Source organism: Polyodon spathula, chromosome 25, assembly GCF_017654505.1.
Source record: "Polyodon spathula isolate WHYD16114869_AA chromosome 25, ASM1765450v1, whole genome shotgun sequence".
Classification (NCBI taxonomy): Eukaryota; Metazoa; Chordata; class Actinopteri; order Acipenseriformes; family Polyodontidae; genus Polyodon; species Polyodon spathula.
Window position 1 is genome coordinate 16,565,580 of NC_054558.1, and position 13,146 is coordinate 16,578,725.

At 39.8% G+C, this 13,146-nt stretch overlaps 1 protein-coding gene across 4 annotated transcripts in view; it reads right to left on the minus strand.

The window, feature by feature from the left end:
* The window catches only part of LOC121300069 (EMI domain-containing protein 1-like), a 73,048-nt gene that overhangs the window by 24,668 nt on the left and 35,234 nt on the right, over positions 1 to 13,146 (minus strand). The window lies entirely within an intron of this gene.

Consider the following 13,146-nt stretch of genomic DNA (forward strand, 5'->3'; position numbering starts at 1 on the left):
TAGGGGGCAACAGGAAGTCAAGGTAGCTCATAAAAATTTGGCCTGTAGAGCAGAGACACACACACACTATTCAATAACAGTTAGCTTGGATTCAGCTTCATGCGATAAACTAAGCGCTTGTGGATCAGAATACAAATGGCTCCACAGCTGCTTTATTTATTCCATGAACTCAGATTTTACTCCAAGTCTTTCTTCCAATTTAAAGTTAATTGAGCTCACATATCCACAAAGCTTTAACTCATAAATCAAAGCTGTTATTTTCTTTAAAAACAGTGTAAGAAATATTGATTTGAACTTGATTTTAGTCATAAAACATCCTTTAACTAGCTGAGGAGTTTAAGGAGTGCTGAGGTTTTTAAAGCCTCTTATTAATCAGCAGCTGTGTATGAAACCCCCTGCCAAGGGGATATAGTGGAGGCGGTTGTACGTACAGTATGCCACACTTCACAGATTCCTCTGCATATCTGGAGAGCCACTTATCCAATTAACATGGTTTAACAAATTATTGATAATATCGGTGTCTGTCCGACCATCCATCTATCTCTATATCTCATGAAACTCTGTTATATTTATTTTCTATACTTATTCGTTTATTTAACATACTGTTGGGTCTTATATGATATCTAACTGGTTCTGACCTCATATTGATATCACTGTAGTGACTTGTTATACTTTTTGTGAATTGTATGTTACGTGACATATCTGTTGTTCAGCATTTAGACATACATTATTCCCCTTGTTCTTCCTTGTTGTTGTGACATTTTGTGCATGTGTTTGGATAATCACTTATCAGATTGTCATGAAACCTGGTTATTATTATTCTATACTATTCTATACATACTGTTGGTATGTCATGATCATCAACTGTCTCATCATATTGATACACTGTAGCTCTAATTTTGAATGTATGTTACTGACATACTTGTCAGCATTGACAACATTATCCCTGTCTTTCCTTTTTTGTTGTAGATCTTTTGGTTCTTTGGTTGTATTTTCTTTGCTTTAATTTGAAACAATGCAATAAAGACTATGCTACTATCAGCTATACTGGTATCCCAGCTTACGGCAACTGAACAGCGTATTTGAAATCCTGTTTACATTTTGTCTGTTGTAGTAAACGATTTACAAAGATGTATCGCTTGATTTTTTACTTGCTGAGAGAAAGAGAATGAGTTGTACTTCAGGCACAACTGTGAAAACCTTTAATTATTCGCGATAACAAGGACACGGCAGTGATCACTATTCTCCGCTTCAGCACGGTACAATTCATTAGTAAGTTTTCACACATTTCCCATGCACGAAGTGATGAGAAATACGTGGCTTACAAACATTCAAAGAGAGAAATTCACAGTCACTAAGCACACCAAAGTTTGCAGTCGGCATTTTGTTAGCAAAGAACTACTTGACCCAATACCAGGGGTCGTCGAAGGCTGCATCAAGGTGCTGCTCCAGTTCCGTTTGACTGGAATCAGAACTCCTTGCCGGCCGAAGGCTCGGTGTGTGGGACCAAAGAGAAAAGCCAGTACAGGATCCAGAAGCAGAAATGGACTGTACTTGTGCAGTGCAATGCCACGATTATTGTTCAAAGCCCAAGCCATCAGCCCTTGATTTGCCAATTTCTAAAAACGAAGAGTTGTCAAATGAGATCAAGGTTTTAAAGCTCAAGCTTGACGAGACAGCCCTGAGTCAAAGTTTTGGTCTCCAAAGTTTTGCAGGCTTTGCATCCAATTCTACACAAGGTTAGTATTATTCACTTAATTTAGAGTTTATACGTTTATATAATGTAGTGCATGGTCTTGCCATACAGAGTTTATACGTTTATATAATGTAGTGCATGGTCTTGATGAGGACTGGACATAAATTCATGGCATGCAAATATCTACTAGTGCTCACAGTGCAATTGTTTTAATAATAATGGCAATTTTGTATTAATTGCTATTCTTATATACAAAACAGATTTGCAAGCTTCAAGAATTGGAACTCTGAACTTTACACCCTACTATTAAACTGTGCAGCTTGTCATTATTCTTCAAGGATTTAAAACAGTGAGCCCTTAACCTAATTTCTGCTGTCACCTTGTCTTTGTTTGACACGAACAGAAAAAGGAATTTGATGAGTTTGGAGAGTACTTTTATAATAATAATAATCTATATTATATAGAGCAGTTTATGTAGCACATCTCAAAGCGCTTTACAATATAAAACACAACACACTCATACATAATCACAGCAGACTTCATATTAAAGACGCAGCACACATACAAGATCAACAAATGCCTAATTAAAGTAGGCTGGAATGCCAATTAAATGTCAGCATTTTCTTTGCTGGCAAGTGGGAAAGTGTTAAATGGCCTGCAGATTGCCAACTTAGTTATAAACACATTATGCACCACATAAAAGTAACGGCAGACGGTAACACATGCAAACTGAAACATTTTAAAATTCCGTTGAGCAATGTTGAGTTAAAAAAAGGAAACTAAAAAAGAAAGAAATGAAAATAAACACACTAGTTGCAGACGGAGCTGGAGATACAGCTTCAGCAACTTTTCTAACTTGCTTGATGGAGCTGTGCATGAAGCTTTTGCAATCCTGTGCGCGTCGTTTATTGTTAACATCAGAAGATTGAACGGAAGTTGCTTTACCAGTATATGCGGAAGTATGACTATTGCAGCTACTTCCTGGTACAAAATCACTTCCTGTTCTCTAGTGCAATGCTCTCTAGCGGTGATCCTGTGAGCTGCCCCACAGGAAGTGACATCCCAGGAAGAAATTCACACACATACATACCTTTTCATGATCTGGAACTAATAAGGCACACTTGGACTCTGAAGGTTTATGATTAACAAAGTGCAGAGCAGAGTTGTACTGTAACAGTATTAAGGAGTCTCTGTTTTAGCTTTATATTTTATGTCCCTGGAAATGCTTCCAAACATCAAGTCATGTTATTTTGTTGTCAGCTTTCTTGCAGTGGTGGGTAATGTATCTGTGTAACACACTCCCCCCGCCTCCCTCCTCCTCACTCAGTCTCCATGTATCGCTTTCTATCCCGCTTTTCAATGGAATTTCCTAAACGCTGTTTTCCATCTAAAGAGGACTGTTTGTCCTGAACCATACTTTAGCAATAAAATATCCACCGCTGCTTCATTAAACACAGTTTGTACAGATTGATGTCAGTTTGCATTAGTTATAGTGGTTTGGTTTTTCTTACATGAAGTAGTAATTTAACCCACAATGTGGCACCAGTAACCTATGCAACTGGACCGAACATTTATTAGTGAATAAAATTCTATACAATGAAAAAAATATTTACAATATGACTGACATCAATAGCTTGACTCAGAATGCTAGTTAGTAGCTTGACTCAAGTTCTTTCTTTCTCCCTCCTTCTACTCTACATATTATACTCAACTTGTTATTTCCCCAATAATTTCCAATTGCCCAAATCTGCATTGCTTCCAGTGTGTGTGTATTTCTGTGACTGCGTGTGGGGTAAAGGGAGCCTGGATCCGGTTTTACAGCTGGGTTTTCTAGCTTTAGCACAGCAATGGATCACTTACCAGTGCAACTGGGATTGGATTTTTCTGTCTACTAGACCACACTGCTGCCACTTCCACAGTCCTCAGCTCTGTCTACTAAACCACACTGTATCCCATCTCCCCAGTCCTCTGCTCTATCCAGTATACCACACTGCTCCCATCTCCCCAGTCCTCCGCTCTATCCAGTATACCACACTGCTCCCATCTCCCCAGTCCTCAGCACTGTCCAGTATACCACACTGCTACCATCCCCCATCCTCAGCACTGTCCAGTAGACCACACAGGCAGTGTGTATCTGCCCCACTGTGAAGTAGGTCTCCTGTGTGGTTTGAACTGTTTGGAAACAAACCCACCTGGAGGAAGCTCAGAATCAGTGTCACTGGAGGCTCCAGAACAACTGCACAGCAAAATATTTAGTCTGAAGTATTAAGCACCACCTGTAACTACTGTTGGCAGCCTTAACTCATTAATCTAATCTGATTGTGTTTTAAATACGTCAAGATTACACACGCTATGATTAAACAAAATGTAGCTCTTTTAGTAGAAGAAAAAAACTAAAGTACTTTTGGCATTTGAGAAAAGCAAAATCAAAGTTAGGCTTACTGATTAGTTCTGTTCTGTCTTTTACTTTTCTTGGGCTGTTTCTCTGGAAATTAATTGGAGACTTAGAACAGAGGGAAGGAGACACTTCTTCACACAGAGTGGTGAGTGTATACAATAGGTTACCTAGTCACGATGTTGAGGCTGAACCACGTGGATCCTTTAAGACCCAATGCGACAATGTTCTGAGATCAATCAGCTAATAGGAACCGGACGAGCTGAAATGGGGCAAATGGCCTCCTCCTGTTTGTACATTTTCTTATGTTTATAAAGAATTAGCTGACGAGGATCTCCCCGATGCATCCAAGCTGTTTTTTGCTAGTTGTTTAACATTAGCATTAAAACAGTGTTAAATGCTTTGTGAAATCTACACAGAAGCTTGTCGTGTGTTATACATTGCCATCCTCGTTCAAACTACCAATAAGCTAGACCAGCTGGACACTATGTTACTCAATATTGAACTTAAGAACAGAAGGTTCCGTGCACAAAAAAAAAAAAAATCACCTAAATATTATCAAAGCCCCATAGCATGAATAAACAATTGCTAACAAGCAATGGTCACAAATTGGTGGGGGGTTTATTTTGGTGTTTCTCCCCGTTGCTACGGCCCACTGTGCACCCCTCTATCTAAGACCCCCACTGTCCCAGCATCCTCTAGCCAAACAGTTCTGTCTCCATCCCAACGCTCTGACCCCCTGACCTGTTCTGTGGATACATCTCTCCCCAGTTTGCTGCGCTGGCTCCAGCTCAGCTCTGTGAACAAACCTCTCGCTGCTTCTCCTTGGCAGCGACGCAAACAGCCTGCCTGAAACCAAAACACTCCCCCAGCCCTCTCCATGCTGGCTGGGGTTACCCAAACAACCTGACGCCAGGAAACCACACGGCATAGCCAGCCATTCACAGAAGAGACTTCCAGCGGAGGTCCACAAAGTTAACAATTCTAATAAAGGGATGTAAGACAGCATTGAGCTAAAACTAAACTTATATACGGTATTCATACCTAGGCTGCAGATAGCAGTGGGAGGACGGATGTTAAGTTCATACAGTGAGCACTTTTTAAACGTTTATTTACTTGTATATTTTTATAAAAGGAGTGTTCCCAATTATTTAACCCCCAAGCTATCGTCCATTTAAAATGTCCAGTTACGTACTTCACTACAGTAACACCCTCAGCAACCGCTGAAGATCAGGGGTTGTCTTCCGATCCCCAAGCCAATTGCCTCTCTGCACCCAGGAGCTCTGTAGCAGAGGTTGGTGAGCTATCAGACAAAAGTCAGCCCTGTAGGTGTCCCTATAGTACGGTCCCTGGCAATTTTGCAGTCAGAAACAATGGCTGGAGAATCCCCAGTGGACACCGACAAAGTCGCACGGTCAGTACTCGAACTGGCGCTCCCCTGACTGTATGACTAGTGCAAATATTCTGATATGGCAGCATACTGATGCTAATTTAGTGCCATGATATGGCAATGGATTACCTGGGTATATCTGGTCATTGTGCTGCTTCCACTGTGGTACCAATTTACCAATAGCAACCTCATACCATTGTAGCTGGCCATACCATGTCCTGTAGCCACTGAAGATCATTAAGTAATGGATGTATCTTTGGGGTAATATTACAATGTTATAAACCAATACAAACCATGGCAGTACCATGGTGATCCAAAGCTAGGCATAATTCATTGTTTTGCCACAGCTGGTGTGATTTTTTCTGGTATCCAACCCACATGGTCACCTTTATCAAGAGAAGTAATCAAGTTTTTAGTCATAAAACAGGCATTCACACTAGTGTACAACCAGAGAGGGCCACAAGCAAAGCTTTACAATAATCCATCTTTGCCTAGTCAGGGGCAAGGAACTGCCAATCTGGTGTATTAGCTAACACTTCAGCATTGTAGCTACTGATAATTCTTGACATGTGTGATCCATTAGGTACTGAAGTGCTGTTTAATGACAAATGTGGTTTTGAGCCAATACTTTGTGTGCCAAAGTGGGCATAGCTGAAATCATAGGGTACAGACCGTCGCTAATCTTAACCAGTTGAGACCAGACCCTGTTCAGATTTGAGTGCTGATCGGAATCTGTACCATGCTAGAAAGTCTAGTCTTTGAAGTTTAAACATTTGATAAAAAAAAATCAGTAATAACACTTTGAGACTAAACGCTAAACATATTTGGAGAGTTGGTAACCACTCAAAGTCCATAACAAGAAGCCTTGCAAGAGAGTTTAACTATTATTAATGTGCATTTGACTGCTTGTGTACAGCAATAATATTGACTAGAATATGAATAAATACAGAATATTAAATAAAGAACCCTACACTTTATACTCCAGTATAAACACTACATCTATACTTCATATGCATAGTTCTAATAAAATGTATGTTTAGCAATCGGATTAAAAATTTAAACTCTTAGCTTTCAACACTGCTGCTTAGTTTAACCATGCAAGAAATGGTGCCCCATGTCGGGGTGTACAGAAAGGCCTGCTACATTTTGAGTATCATTTCATAGCCCAGGATTTTGATAACCCCGCCCTCCCCCAGCGAACAGTGACTCAAAAGTCACCGCCAGGCCTCGAAAATATGTTTCACTCGTCAGACCCTGACAACCTGTTTATTTATCTGAGTTTTTTTTTTTTTTTTTTACCAAGCAAGGAACCCCCAGAAAGAGGTTTGTAGAGCCTTCTAGTCACTCTGAAATAACAAACCCTGAACTCACGTCAAGATTGACCCAGTGCTCTCACAACACCACATCAAAAGACCAAGGCGAAAACTGGGAGGCCTATTTAACTAACTAGACTATATCTGTTCAATTGTACTAAACAAGAACTAAACTAAAGTAATATAAAGGTAGTCTACAGTTGTGTTCTCTTATTTAGATTTTTCTATGACTTGGTAATAAAAAATGTGTTTCGGTTATCCTGTTTTGGGGACTTTTTTGGGATAGTTTTCAGATGTTTAAAGCACACCTATTATCCCAATAGAGCATGTCTAACCTCCAGCCGCTAACCAGTTCCCCTGCAACACTCTGCTCCTAGTAGATGTGAGAAATACCATACAGATTAAATATGGTATTTTTTCATCCACTAGGGGAGTGCTTGTTGCAGGGGGGCACTTTAACAGTTACACTGTGGTGTAGCAGATGTTGCTGGAGGTTAGACATGTTTGGGAACTCTATTCAGACCAGAGCAGTGCTTTAAACTTTTATTAAAAAGTCACCAGAATGTGAGAACTGAAAAAGAAAATAATTTATAAAAAGTTAATCCATCCACGTCAAAGCACACAATCACATTTTTTTTTTTTTTTTTAAAGAAAGAAGGTACACTGCTTACATTGAAGGTGGCACTTAAAAAAAGAGAGAGGATGGAGGTGGGGTGTGAGAGAACGGAGGGGGGAGGGGGGGGCACTAAGCCTAAGGAGTCCTGGTACTACAGCTTACATACACATTCTTTTGCATTTATAAAAACAGATGTGTGCCAAAAGCCTCTTTCATCTGGAGAGCCCCCCCCCCTCCCCCCGCCGAGAGAGCAGGCAGACGGTCACCTTGCACCGTTTCATTAATGTCCAGCCCTGGGGGGTCACTCTGCTTCGGACCGCTCTGTTTGGACAGCTTACTCGGGCCCCGAGCAAAGGAGGGGAGTGGGAGGGGACCCCAGTCCATTGTTTACTCTTTTAATTACAGGAAAATAGAAACTAATATGAAGTAGAAGATCTGCACAGCGTAGCATAGTTAAGAACACAGGATTTTAGTGTCCCGTCCCCTTAGTACATGCTATAAAAGACAGTTGTCTTATTAACTTAAGACAAGTTGAAATAGAAGCTGCGGGAGCATTTTCTGCATAAGGCTGAAGGTGTAATTTACTGGTCTATATATGTCAAATATCATTGATATACAATTATTGACTGTTGTTGAGGCTTATAACTGTTGCTCTGAGGGTTGAAAAGTGACAGACAGCGGCCAATAATGTTCAGAGGAGGGCACTTTATTAAACCAAGGGGAAAAGTATTCCACAATTAACTGCTGTTAATATCTTATTTATTAAACTCTTATTAAAAATGCTTCTGTGATGCTGTGGCCACCATTTTGTTTACTGTGAGGTGGCGTCAGAGGGCATTATTGACAGCACACTGTAGACCATTTTTGGTCAGAACAAATAATTTTTTCGTCACCCTGCATTAGCCAGTTGGGATGAACATTTTAGTTTGCCAGTAGTGACACTACAATGGCAACGCAATACTTCTGTACTAAGGAGCAATGGTAACACAATGGCTGCTACAGTATAACTGCTGTAGTGGTAGAATTGCATTGCAGTGGCAACATGGTACCACAATGGTATGAATAAATAACACACTGTTAATCCATTGCAGTGATCTATCAATCCCAGTGTCAGGAACACTGTTTCAAATCCACTGTTTTGCTGGTGATGCTAAGTTTCTCCATGGTATTACAATGGTACCCCAAGGGGGGATTTTAAAAACATTTCTGTTAGGGAGGTCCTTCATGCCACAGAAAACAGCTGTAGAAAACCATCACATTTTTCTTCTTCTGTGTAGTAAACTATCAGTAAATATTTATCCTTTCATTTTTTTTTACACCATCCATAGGCCAGGCTTCAAGTCCCTCTTTTCCCTCCTAAAGTGAAGCCAAGTAAGTCTTTGTGACTGTCTTCACAAGTGTTGTCTGAAACGTACAAAACGTAAGGAAATCATTATCCTGCTCTGGCCTAGAAGTTAGAATTCTGTAGACTAGTGTCTGAAAGGCCAGGGAGTGCATACTCCTGTAACACAACATCCACTAACACTCACCCCGGCATCTTCGAAGATCTAACACAGAACACTCCGTTTTATATCAGAATTACTGTTGCTTGTGGTTGCAGATTTTAAACAGCATTATTTCAATGAGACAGGATTCTCAGAAAGTAAAACAAATCAAGCCCTGTTGCCACTGACAAACATTACAGGTTTACCATCTGTTCCACTCCTTTACTGTGCCAGTCTTTGAACTCACCATTGCAGACACCCATTATTCTCAGGTACCAAAGAATAAAATGGATATTTGGCATTATAAATTGCTTACTTCAATTGGGCGCCGCAGTGTTTATTTTAAATTGATCATAATGACTGCGGCGCTTAAAAGAAGGTGGCCTTTATTAATAATACTACAATTTTCAAACACTGCAATATTTTATTACACGATGTGACATTTTAGAAGTATCGTGGTTGCTTATTTTCTAGTAATACGGTAGCCTACCTGTATGTAGCAGCGTGTGTGGCTAACCTACTTTGACTACAGTGCATTTATCGGTGACAGTTACCAAGAGCCTATTAGGTGGCAATTGGAGGGTCAGGAGTGTACTGTACCAGCGAATCAGGAGTGGTATTGGTTAAGGGGCGGGGCAATGCTGGTGTGGCAGTTAAATTCAAGAGTGTGTTTTTCTGCACCAAAAATTACCTCAGAATATCAGCTTGATTTCTGTAAAAACTACAATATATCCTACTCAGTTATTTTTTTCTAAGTTTAACTTGCTTATTTGTAATTTCTCTGCAAGATAAACCGAAACTAAATCTTCTCATAGATAGTAAGCACATTGTTTTTATTTGTACGGGATTGAGTACGGGAATTACAATTGAACTAAAAACAAAACAACAAAACCACCTATAAGAACTTCAGAAGGACTGCTGTTCTGTATGTAGTTTATCTTGCATTTTCTTTCAGAACTGTACTACCATAAAATAAAATGTGCTTACTATGTGTGTGTATATTAGTTTGTAATTTAATTGCTAGATTGAGGCTCCCGTCTCTTCGGGGGTGTTACATGTACAGTCAGTGTTGAGCGTTTATTTGATTACTGTGTGTATGTTTTTTTTAGCAGGGGTAGAAAAAAATACCTTGATGTTTCTTTACTGATACCAGCGTTTCTTTGAGGACGGCCTCTATTATAATAATAATAAGAAGAATAATCTTTATTTTTTATATAGCGCCTTTCACTGTGGACCACCATCACAAAGCGAGGGTGGTGCCAAATTGAAGTAATACGGTATATAAGAAATCAACCAATAGCATCCAGTGGCTAACCAAGTAGATAGCATGCAGATAGAGTCAGGAGCTTGCTAGTTTGAATCCTGGTTGTGCAGAGTTGTACATGGTGAATGGAAGCCAAAAGGGAGTACTGCTCCCAGGGGTTATTATATATAAAAATACCCTGGACACAACAGTGTTAGTGTAAGACATGATCTACAATCTCCAAGCCCGAGATAAACAGTTTTAGAGGAAAACATTTAAGCCTAAAGGCTACAGGACATGGAATTCATAACAGCCTGCAACTAAAAAAAAGTGCTGCATAAAACATTGTAAAAAGATGAACAAAAACTAACCTTCACTCAGAAACTCATGTGCTAAAGAAAGTTTTAACCAAATTGCATCGCTATTGGATAAGCTGTTCTTAGATATTAGTAAAAATATACAGTAGGTGGGGGAGACAGAGAGATAATCCAAAATAAAAATGGTCAATACTATATTTAATAGTTGATTATCAGTACAGGCAGTCATTCTTTACTTAAATTCAGCCTTCTCTGGGTTTATTGCAGCTTCTAGACAACTTGTTAACGCACGTACAAGACTTTTTGGCACCAGTCTGGTGAAAATCTTTCACCAGTTTCCTCATCCTGAGGAGCGTCTTCATTTCACCAACCCTCCTCAACTCAATCCTGTAACGCTCGACTGGATTCAGAACTGCAGACAGTCTGGGCTGTGGACCAAGAACCTTGCTGTTTCTACCCCAGGGATAAAACCTGTAATCAAGATCAGCATGTATTTGCATGCTACTCAGGGGACTAGCATTAGAATGACTGGGGGGGGTGTTAATACGACTCATGAGCTTTCGTTATCGCTGGGCTTCCAATTAACAGAATAGGGTTCATGTCTCAGTTGGGAATATGCTCATTTTCATTTTTAAAAGCAGTAAGAAGTTTTATTTTCTTGTTAACTTTCATTTTTTCTCGCAAGTTTAAGAGTTTTTGTTTGTCTGGGGTTTCATTGATTAACATCAGACCTAAAGTTAAATTTTATTGGCCATATTTTTAAACACTTTCCAGCAGTATATATTTTTGCTTTTGCTAGTACAGTAAAACAAAGGATAAAGGTCAATAAAATGGGACATTTGCCTACAAGTGAGCCAAAAATTAAACATTTACCAAGGAAGCGAGACGTGACCTTGTCTATTGCAATCTTATTTTCCCCACGTGTACAAAATTCTACATAGGCCCACGTGTGCAATGTTGCACATTTTCACTGATTTTCTATGTGAACGCTACCATTTTACAACTTTACTGTTTAGTACGCTGTTTAGGGTTATGCTGTGTAATTAATAAAGATGATATTGTTTAACGATGACAAAACATTTCCGAAAAGTTTAAAAAAAAAAAAAAAAAAAAAAACATCTAATGAGAAAAATAAGTGGGCCCACACATGATTTCTCGGCACATATACCCTACGGACGAGGTGGAAACGCATGGTACATATTTCATTTTTGGCTGTCAGTTGTCAGAAAAATTCACATTTTATAGAGCCTTTTCCTTTCAGGACTTCTGTAGACAAAAAAAAAAAAAAGAGGGACTGGATCTTAACAATATATCATTTGTAATGTAAAAAGAGTAGATTGGGGGGGGGGGGGTTTATGTGACCTTTTTCCTTGTCATAAATCATCTGTTGTGTAAAACTGCTTTTGTGAAGTCTTCCCAAATTGCAGGTTTACCAGTAAACGACTGAGCTGTCAGGTTCACCTATTAATTCTTATTTGATGTTGTTACAAACCATACAAAGCAGGACACTTATTCAGTGGTCACCTCTGACCTAAACCTTTCCTATTCAGAAACAAAGCCCCTCTCCTTAACCGCTGTTTGAAACTGCATTACAACAGACAGAAGACATCTGCTTTGTGAAACCTTCCCAAGTAACAATTGCAGGTTCGCTGGGAGGTATGTGAGCTGTTACTTGGAGAGTGGAAAGCCAGTGTTAAGATGGTAAAGGGTCAGAGAAACTGAAGGAAGCGTGCAGCAGATTGTACAGTGCAAAGGTCCCTCTAATAGAGCTCCAGGTTAACCCGTTCCACTGAAAGACACACAAACTTAAGGCAAATTCAGGGCTTCTTATTTACTTTACAAGGAGGGATTAATCTTGTTAATCTTGAGTCTGAATCCTGAGCCCTGATCAGACAGTATGCTTTTGGTGGAGGCTCAAGCAGCTTTAATCTCCACTTGAATGCTTTCTTGTGTGTTTCACATTCCTCAGTTCAGCTTTTTAAGTTTTAAAAGATTAGGGACCACTTACAGTAGACAGAGTAAAAGTAGTTTTTTTTGTTGATGAGGGTCAGGTGGAGCACCTGTCCTATCCTAATGTAGTTAAATATATCTAAGCAAGCAGAGCCTGCAGAATATCCATTATGTATATGCAGGACACTGCCACTTCTTTAGGGTATACCTGATAAAGTGACTCACTCTTGTGGAACACACTCTTCTGCAATAGCTTATGGTCCTCATAGATAGACTGATCGATGAATAGATATAAAGCAGAATTTTAAAAGCATCTCTGTGGCTTCAATAGAGCTCTCAGAATAATGTCTTACCTCCAACTGCATTTCGTACACCAGAGTATAACAATTAATCTGCCCATCTTTCTAGGCTCACAGTTTTGCAAGGGGCCAGGTTATGGGGTTGCACTCTGGTATACCAGCGGTACTTGGAGGTTAGAGAACCCTATTAAGCACACCAGGTTATGATAACTTGAAAAAAAAGATAAAGTGTATCTAAACAAGAATACATTAGTTAAGATGGCATCTCTCGCCCATTCCAAGCTTCTGTATAAGTATGTCATCCACGGCAATACAAACCAAGGTAACGCATTGCTAAGCAGGCATCGCGTGAGAGCGTAGTAAACATCTCAATTACTGTGCAAGTTCACCTGGATCCAGCCTTCTCCCTCTCCCCAGCCCCTTGCCCTCGTCTGCACCTCGAG